Here is a 10,355-nt window from a genome sequence, read left to right as displayed (position 1 = left end):
GCTTTCAGAAGCTCAAGATCGCCTTGACCATAGCTCTAGTATTAGTGTTGCCATCAGCTTCAGGTTTCTATACCGTGTATTGTGATGCTTCGAGAGTTAGTATTGGGTGTGTATTGATGTAGGAGGGTAGAGTTATTGCTTATGCTTCTCGTCAGTTGAAGCCCCATGAGAAGAACTACCCTATTCATGATTTGGAGTTGCCTTCCACTGTTCAAGCGCTGAAGATTTGGAGGCATTATTTGTATGGTGTGTCTTGTGAGGTGTTTACTGATCATCGTAGCCTCCAGCACATATTCAAATAGAAGGATCTCAATTTGAGGCAGTGGAGATGGTTGGAGCTGCTAAAGGACTATGATATTACTATTTTGTAGCATCTGGGGAAGGCCAATGTGGTAGCCGATGCTTTGAGCTGGAAGGCGGTGAGTATGGGGAGGTTGGCATATATTCCAGTTGGGGAGAGACCTCTTGCAGTTGATGTTCAGGCCTTGGCCAATCGGTTCGTGAGGTAGGATATTCGGAACCTAGTCAGGTATTGGCTTGTGTAATTTCTCGATCTTCCTTATATGATCGCATCAGAGAGCGCCAGTATGATGATCCCCATTTGCTTGTCCTTAAGGACAGAGTTTAGCATGATGATACCAAAGATGTGACTATTGGTGATGAGGAAGTATTGAGGATGCAGGGCCGGATATGTGTGCCCAATGTGGATGGACTTCGGGAATTGATTCTAGAAGAGGCCCATAACTCGCAGTATTCCATTCATCCAGGTGCCGCGAAGATGTATCAGGATCTGAGACAGCGTTATTGGTGGAGGATAATGAAGAAAGACATTGTGGGATTTGTAGCTCAGTGTCTCAACTGTTAGCAGGTGAAATATAAGCATCAGAGACCGGGTGGCTTACTCCAGTAAATGGACATTTTAGAGTAGAAGTGGGAGCGGATCACCATGGACTTTATAGTTGGGCTCCCACGGACTTTGAAGAAGTTCGATGCTATTTTGATGATTTTGGATCGGCTGGCCAAGTCTGTGCACTTCATTCCTGTGTGTACTGCCTATTCTTCAGAGCGGTTGGCAGAGATCTATGTCCAGGAGATTGTTCATTTGCATGGTATCCCAGTTTCCATCATTTCAGATAGGGACACTCAGTTTACTTCACAGTTTTGGAGGTTTGTGCAGTGAGAGTTGGGTACTCAGGTTGAGTTGAGTACAACTTTTCACCCTCAGACGGTCGGTCAGTCCGAGCGCACTATTCAGATATCGGAGGACATGTTACGCACTTGTGTCATTGATTTTAGAGGGTCATGGGATCAGTTTCTACCGCTCGCAGAGTTTTCTTATAAAAACAATTACCAGTCGAGTATTCAGATGGCTCCATATTTATGAGGCTTTGTATGGGAGGCGGTGTGGATGTCCAGTTGGTTGGTTTGAGCCGGGTGAGGCTAGACTATTGGGTACAGACTTGGTGTAGGACGCTTTAGACAAGGTGAAGGTGATTCAGGAGAGGCTTCGTACAGCGTAGTCGAGACAAAAGAATTATGCTGATAGGAAGGTTCGGGATGTGTCCTACATGGTTGGCGAAAAGATTCTATTGAAGGTTTCACCCATGAAGGGTGTTATGAGATTTGGAAAAAAGGGTAAATTGAGTCCTCGGTTTATTGGGCCTTTTGAGGTGCTTCGGAGGATTGGAGAGGTGGCTTATGAGCTTGCTTTGCCACCCAGCTTGTCGAGTGTGCATCCGGTATTTCATGTTTTTATGCTCCAGAAGTGTATTGGTGATCCATCTCATGTTTTGGATTTCAGCACGGTTCAGTTGGATGATGATTTGACTTATGATGTGAAGCCAGTGGCCATTTTGGAGTGTCAGGTTCGAAAGATAAGATCAAAGGATATAGCATCAGTGAAAGTGCAGTGGAGAGGTCAGCTCGTGGAGGAGGCTACCTTGGAGACAGAGCGGGAGATGCGGAGCAGATATCCTCACCTATTTGAGGCTTCAGGTATGTTTCTTGACTCGTTCGAGGACGAACGTTTGTTTAAGAGGGGGAGGATGTAAGGACCCGGCCGGTCGTTTCACGAGTTATCACTTCTTTTTCCCTATTTATACTTCTTATTGTTTTGTTCAGCTGTATTATATGTTATCGGGTTGATTGGTTCGGGTTCGGAGAGGTTTGGTAAGGTTTGAGACACTTAGTCTCTTTTGAGTAAGCTAAAGTCGGAAAAGTCAACCGAATGTTGAATTAGGTGAATATGGGCTCAGATGTGAATTCTAATGGTTCGGATAGCTTCGGGATATTATTTGGGACTTAGGAGCATGATCGGAATGTGTTTTGGAGGTCCGGAGTAGATTTAGGCTTGAATTGGCGAAATTGGAAATTTGGTGCTTTCCGGTTGATATGTGAAATTTTGATATAGGGGTCGGAATGGAATTCCGGGAGTTGAAGTAGATCCGTTGTGTCACTTGGGATGTGTGTGCAAAATTTCAGGTCCTTCGGACGTGGTTTGATAGACTTTTTGATCAAAAGCGGAATTTGGAAGTTTTTAGATTTTTTAGGCTTGAATTCGATGCAAATTTGATGTTTTGATGTTGTTTTGAGTGTTTCGAAAGTTGGAACAAATTTGAATGATGTTATGGGATATGTTGGCATGTATGGTTGGGGTCCCGAGGGCCTCGGGTGAGTTTCGGGTGGTTGAACGGATCAATTCATGTTGGAAAAAGTTGCAGAAAATCTGTTGTTGGTGTTGCAGACATTTAGCCTTCGTGTTCGTGAGTGGACCCTCGCGTTCGCAAAGGGTTGGGAAGTGAGGCTGTCATTTTGGCCTTCGCGTTCGCAATGTGGTTCCCGCATTCGTGAAGGGTGAGGTCCAGTGGTCATCGCGAACGCGACGAGGGTCCCTCGTTCACGTAGAGTATTTGGAGTGGCTGGATCCCCAGAAGCATTGTTCTTCGCGTTCGCGTAGGTATAACCGCGTTCGCAAAGGTTGGGTCAACTGAAGCATCGCGTTCACGAGGGTCCTTCCGCGTTCGCGTAAGAGGATTTGTGTTCAATGGTATTTTGTGCTTCGCGAACGCGAGGCTTTGACCGCGTTCGCGAAGATCGCTGGGCAAAATGTTTAAAAGGCCATTTTCGTGATTTTTGGCCTAAGTTTACCATTTTTTGTCTCGGTTTTGGAGCGTTTTGGGAGAGATTGAAGAGGAAATCAAAGAGAACTTATTGGAGGTAAGAATTTTGCACTTTAATAGTCGATCCTATTCTGATTTCTACCTAATTAAATATGAAATTTAGGGGAAGCCTAAATTGGGGAGTTAGGGCCTTGAAACTTGAGACTTTAATCTAGGGATTTGAGGGGCCATTTGTGGTCAAATTTTTGTATTCTTGGTATGTATGAACTCGTGGGAGGATAAGGATTCCGTTGATGTAATTTTTATCGAATTTCGAGACGTGGGCCTAGGGGTCAGGTTGGACAAATTTCGGGATTTTTGGTATAATTTGATTAATTTCGCATGGGCTTCATCCCTTTAGCATATTCTAATGTTATGATTTTGATTTTGGGTAGATTCGATGCGAGTTGAGGCCGAGCCGAGAGGCAAAGGCGTTGCGGAGTAGTATTTCATCCGGTTTGAGGTAAGTAACCATTGTAAATCTGGAACTGAGGGTACAAAACCTCGGTATTTCGTATCGTTTTGATAAATGAGGTGACGCACATGCTAGGTGACGAGCGTGTGGGTGTGCACCAGTAGGGATTGTGACTTGGTCCGTCCCGTAGCGACTATTAAGCCTCGTACTTGATTTGAAATCTTATGATATCCCGTATTTTAGAAATTTATACTGTATTATGGGATGTATGCCATGTTTGGGGCCTTGTGCCGACCTGTTGAGACCCTTAGGGGCATTTTTACTGTTTTCCTCACTTTATTTGTTTGAAAGCATATCTCAGTCATGTTTTACCTATTTATTGTTGAAAACTGGTTTTATCACTCTACTTCTTAAAATGTGAGAACAGCTTGGACTGAGTTCCCTGATTTCCACTGTTATACCCGAGTGGCTGTGAGGTTAATGACTGAGAGAGGTTGAGGATCTAATGGTGAGGATTATAAATATTACGGATCGGGCTGCACGCCGCAGCAATATTATATGTATATATTATGGATCGGGATGCATGCTGCAGTGATACTTATATGGATCGGGCTGCACGATGCAGCGATATATATATTGGATCGGGCTGCGCGCCGCAGCGATATGACGCTTGGTCTGTAGGAACCCTTCCGGAGTTTGTACACCTCCAGTTAGCGTAGTCGACTATAAACTATGGATCGGGATGCACGCCGCAGCGGTTATTATGATTACTACTATTATGAGAAATTATTGAGCTTGAGTGCTGAGTGTGAGTACTGAGTGATAAAAGTTGAGTCACGAGTTGCCCGAGTGGCTATATTTATGAGTGATACCTTGCCCGAGGGGCCCATTTATGATATTTTTGCTGATTTCACTCTTCTTTTATAATGAGCCTCTGTTGAAAACTGCTAAGTAAATGATTTCAAAGTATTTCAATTGAAACTAAAGCTTTATGAAGAAACTATTTTTTTTAAAACTGTTGAGTTTGACTTGATATTCTGTTGTTTACTCTTTTATATGATTTTTAACTGCTCGTCACTGCTTTCAGACCTTATTTACTTTAGTTACTTACTGAGTTGGCATACTCATGTTACTCCCTGCACCTTGTATGCAGATCTAGGTGCCCGAGCGGTAGATTGAGGGTTCCCAGCATTTTCAGAGCTTATCGGAGATTGCAAGGTAGTTGCACGGCGTCCGTAGCCCTGCTTTCCTCCTTCCTATCCTTGTTTTTTCTGCATTTTTAGACTTGTTATGTATTAGATAGTCAGATCAGTGTATTTAGAGGCTCTAGACTCGTGACACCAGATTGTTGGGTTGTGTTGGTCTATTTTCTGTAATGGTCTCCACACATTTCAGTGATTTATGAATTCCTTATTAAAGTTGAGACTTAATTAAATGTTAGAAAAGTGTTTTTAGTAAAAGAAATTGACGGTGGTTACTCGTTGGGTTGGCTTACCTAATATTTTGATAGGCACCATCACGACTGGGTATTTGGGGTCGTGACAATTTTTCAATCCACAAGGATAGCCCACGCAGGAAAGTTAAGTCCAAATTGGGAAGGGCCTTACAAGATTCATGGTAACGCAGGAAAAGGAGCATACGAGCTTGAAACATTGGATGACAAGATTCTACCTTCAAATTGGAATGTTGTTCATCTGAAGAGATACTACTTCTAAGGAAAGGAAATACCAACGGGCAGGTATCCCCACTCACGATTTTTATTTTTGAATTATTAAAATTTTACTAACGATTTTAGATGATAGGCAGAAAGCTAGCCCATACCAAATGATGAATAACGACCTAAGAGACACGTGGAAAGAACATAATTCCCGGTCTAGGATTACAACTATTCTGATGGAAATTTAAATGAGTTACGCAATCCTCATTTAAAATCATACCTCTGAGTCCCGTATGTTTTTCCTTTTAAGGAAAAGGACTGCATGGAAGGAATAATCAAGTGCTCGAGATTTCATATTTTAAAGCTCAAACACTTGGGGGACTATATAATATACATATATCATATATATAAGGAAGGCAAGGAAGGCTGAAACAAATAAATTTTAAGTCAAGCCTAAATTCTACTCAATAAATATCAAGCTCAGAGCAAAGTCACGAGCCTAAAACGCGAGCCTGATCCAAAAACCTGTGAAGAATACACTCATGGATACATATTTCAAAATCTTACGAATGTTTAGGTTAAAGGCAATATTTATCTATGGGTCATAAAGAAACCCTTGGTTTTTTCTTTTTAGCAAATATGTTGTAAAGAAAATAGTTATGGAAGAGTAATAGAAGATATTTAAATACATGTAAGATGTTATTTAAACTTGACAAAGTTCGAATGAAAACTTTATCAAAGTTATTTCAAGAAACATGTGTGTTCCTATTTCTCCTTTCGTATGTTTACACCATTATGAAGTTGAAACATCTTCTTCATTTAGTGTAATATATAAAAGGACCCTCTTTTATAATTCATGTTTGATTCAAAGATCCATGAAGTTAATAAAGCATTTCTAAAAATGCAAAAAGTCAAAAGGGTAAGACAAAAACCCACGAATTAAAAAGCAAGACCTTGGACTATATATAAAAAAAGGCAAAAGAGTATAACAGAAACTCGCAAGAATTAAATTAAAACTAAAACTTAATAATATTAAGTTAAAACTAAGTATGAACTTAGTCATAAACTGATTGTCATTTTAAAAGCCCGAAAAAGACCTGGGGACTTGCTATCACCAAAAACATAACCCCCAAAATGGGACCAGGGGTAATACCACATATTTCATAAAAGAAAAAACAGTTAAACTTCACAAATAAACTTTCATTGTGGAGCAGGAGAAGAGTTCAAAACAGCATCATCAGTAACAAAATGCTTGATTTGGTCTGAAGGAGCTGGGACATCCACCGCACTAGGATCAACTTCAATGTACTCGGGAGTATCAGCCATGGGAGAAAAGAAACTTTGGCCTTGCTGAGTTTTTTTAGTGGTCTTTTTAATCTTCGCTAACTCAGCATCCAAGTTAAAGCCTTCTTGGCTAACCTCCATAAGGGTATCATGGCATGTGTTCAATATAGCCCAACTTACTTCGATAGCAGTCTTGTCCTCAAGAGCCTCGTAGTCTCTTTCCCAACGGTCAATTTCACTCTTGAGCTCCTCCCTCTCAGCTAAAACAACATCGTAAGAAGATTGTAAAGGGGCAAGTGAACTCTCCAAAAACTTTACCTTGTCAGAAGACACTCGGAGATCTTCTTGGGCCTGCGTGAGTGTTTGAACAAGCTCAGCAGCATAAACTTCTTTCTCATTTAGCAAAGCTTTAAGGCCTCTGATCTCTTCAATAGCTTTGGAGAGTTGTTCAGGAAAACAAGACTCAAGGACATTCTTATCCTTGCCCGCCTGGTTAGAAGAAGCTTTTTCAACTGCCAATTATGATGCCATGACTCTCAACTGTTGCTCTAAGGTACATTTGCTTTCTTCTAAAACTTCCATCTCAAGCTGAAGACTTTCATATTGCTCTTTCCAATTGTCTGCCTCAATTTGGTAATCATGCATCAATTTCTCTGTATGGGAAACCCTTTTTCATCATCTCCGTACCGATGAGATTTATCTAAAAAAAAAAAGGGTAAGAATCTTAGTAAAAGGAGAATAGAATAAAGCATGAAAAGAAATTAATACCTTTAGTGATGACTGCACGATATCATTCATCCAATTCAAAGAACTATGACTTTCTAATTTGGACTTTTCAACCGGACCAATCAAGGGCTTCAACCATACGTCAGCCCGACCTGACTTTTTCAAAAGACTACCATACGTCAGCCCAACCTGACTTTTTCAAAAGACTATCATCGGCAGGGTAATCTGCTTCATCACTCTACTTCCACTTGAAGAACCAAATTCAGTGCGAGAAATAGTAGTAGTGGGGTCTGTAGAGGAAGTCATAATAGCTTGAGGCGGGGCAGAAACAACAGCAGTAGAAATAGGTAAAGAGCATTCCACTGGGACAGACACGGGGAAAGAGGCAAGAGGTACTTCATCAGACACCAAATCAAAACTTTTACTATCATATCCACGTGAAAAAAGTTGTTCATCAGAGTCACGAGCTGCCATAGGAGTATCATCGCCATAACTCACTAAGGTGGCTTCAACAGGCTTGGTCACAGGAATAGAACGGGGAGGAGTAGCTTCGTCATCCGAAATGACGCGTCTTCTAGCCCGCGGTCTTCTAACCAAAGAACTTCCATCTTGTTCCTCTTCCGACTAAGAATCTTGGGATGCATCAACTTTCCTTTTCGATTAAGAACTCAAGATTATCTCCTGAGCCCTTGCCAAAGAAACCATGGAAGCTACGATTGACTCGGCACTTACACCACGAATAGGAAACCCTGATAAAAAGAAGAGTCAAATACATTCTAAAGGAAGGGTGGACAAAAATAGAAAGAAAAAAGTAAAGTTTTTCCATGAGTTTTAACCTTCCAACCAAACCTGTTTGAAAGGTATTTCCAAGATCTAACCTCCATCGGAGCAATGGTCAACAATTTCTCTACCCAATCACGGAAAATAGGAATCTCTTCAATAGTTCCCATGGTTGCTGAAAAAAGAAAAAGTGAAACAGTCACGGGAAAAACAAACCCTTTCAAAACAAAGGGGGGGGGGGAAGAGAAAAGAGAAAATTGTAAAGTGAACTTACGTGCAAAATTCCACTTTTTAGGGAATGGTATATTTTCTTCACCTACTAACCCTATAGTAGGAGCATCAACAAAACTGGTATACCAGCCACGGTCCTTGCCATCCTCAGGGCTGACTAAAACCCTCTTAATCCTCGCCACCAAAGTAAAGATCCCATATCGGAATAGCTTAGGGTAGTAGAGGTGGATCAGATGAAAAAAGGTAAAAGGTAATTGAGCCAAGTTAGCCAAATACCTTAGACAAGCAACAGCCCTCCACACAATGGGGCCAATTTGTCCTAAACAAACATTGAAAAAATGACAGAACTCGATGATAACAAGATCAATGGGGGTTCTAAAATTCAGTGTAAAAGGATATGTATACACGAAAGAAAAGCCAGCCTTGAAGGATGTGATACTTTGATTTGCATTAGGAATTATGATTGGGAAGTCAAATTTCCAATGGCAATCTCTATGGACAACAGAGATTAAACCTTCAGTAATCTGAGAAGGGTAAACATCAGCACGATTAAGAGAGGACAGAGAAGAAACCTGATTCCTAATTGATTCTCTATCAGTATAAAAGAAAGTTCTGGGGGGATAATTTCATCTACTATGGGTTCACGAACTAGTTCATTGGAGTCTCTACTTCTGGCAGAAGATCTATGTGGAAGAGAACCCCTAGTTCTAGAAGAGGAAGGAGGGGTAGAACTAAGTGGAGGCAAAGAAGCACCTCGTATAGATGATGATCTTAAACTGCATAATCTTCCTCCTCTTCTGCTTCTAGTAGGAGCAAGGGGAAGTTCATCAAAAATACAAACTTTTTGAGGATTAGGGTTCGAAGAAGGCATAGTTGTACGAGGAAGAAGACAAGAATGAATATTCAAAGATGAAAAACTTTTATGAGAAAGGAAAGACAAAGGTTATATTTATACTCAGAAGCAACCGTCAAACAAAAAGGTATTGATAGGAACGTCATGATGAAAACTGTCACTTTGTGATTGATGTAAGCCGTAAAAAGCCTTAAAAGGTGCTGAAGGGTTGCAGAACCAACCAAACATCACCACGTGTCATATGTATTAAATGGAAGTGACATGCGAAGCGTTAGCTCTGGAGAAGGTATAATGATATGTAGAATGGCGCCAAAAATTCCCGCTTTAATGAGATCCACTTCCCAAATATTCAATTGATGAATAAATGGGAAGTTGGGGGACTATTTGTATTGGGAAAAATTAAGTTAACATATGGAATTAATTATGTGCTAACATGTCAAGACACGTGGATCAATGAAAGAGTGACAGCTGGCAAAGAGTATTCGAAGAGACACGAGCCTTAATAGGTACGAGCATAGATTCAAGAAAACAGGAAAGAACGGTTACTCAGACCTCTTGGTAATTTGAAGAGACATCGGAGGAATGAACCTAGATAGCAAAAAGTACAAATACGTATTATCCGTAATTAATGAGCGTCAATAATGGAAAATGTTACAGAATCTTCACGATACAGTTATGATTGCTAATTATAATGTTGCATTAATGCCATTAATTACTCATAATGGCTCTGTTGTGAGAGGAAAGAAACATACTACTTAGAAATAACTATAAAAGGAGAGGAATAAACATTTGTAAGGACACAGAATATTATTGGAATACACTGGTTTACTTTGCTTTCTTTTATTTACTCAGCTATCGTTTAAATCAATTCTTCTTATTTGTTCCATATTTGATTATCAGTAACCCGAGTTCTTTTAAAATTAAACTTTGACCGAAATTCTTATTTTCTGGTTAAACAGAAGTATAAAAGAACTAAGCTGATTAAGCGATCTTATGCAGAATATGTCTATGCTATTTGGAAGGGAGAGGAACACTAGAACATTTGAAGGGGTGGCAAGAGATTACACCAGCCTTGCTAAAAATTGTATGTGATTGTAACTGTAGAGTCATTGGAGACATGAGTCACATGCTGCAGAAGCTTTTATTATTAGCATATATATATATATATATATATATATATATATGCAATTGTCATTTACTGTCAGTTGTCACAATTAGGAGATTAGGTAGCAATTTTCTATAAGTCTTAGA

Source organism: Nicotiana sylvestris, chromosome 2 (assembly GCF_000393655.2).
Source record: "Nicotiana sylvestris chromosome 2, ASM39365v2, whole genome shotgun sequence".
Lineage (NCBI taxonomy): Eukaryota > Viridiplantae > Streptophyta > Magnoliopsida > Solanales > Solanaceae > Nicotiana > Nicotiana sylvestris.
The sequence above is the reverse complement of the archived record's forward strand: the minus strand, read 5'-3'. Positions refer to the sequence as shown.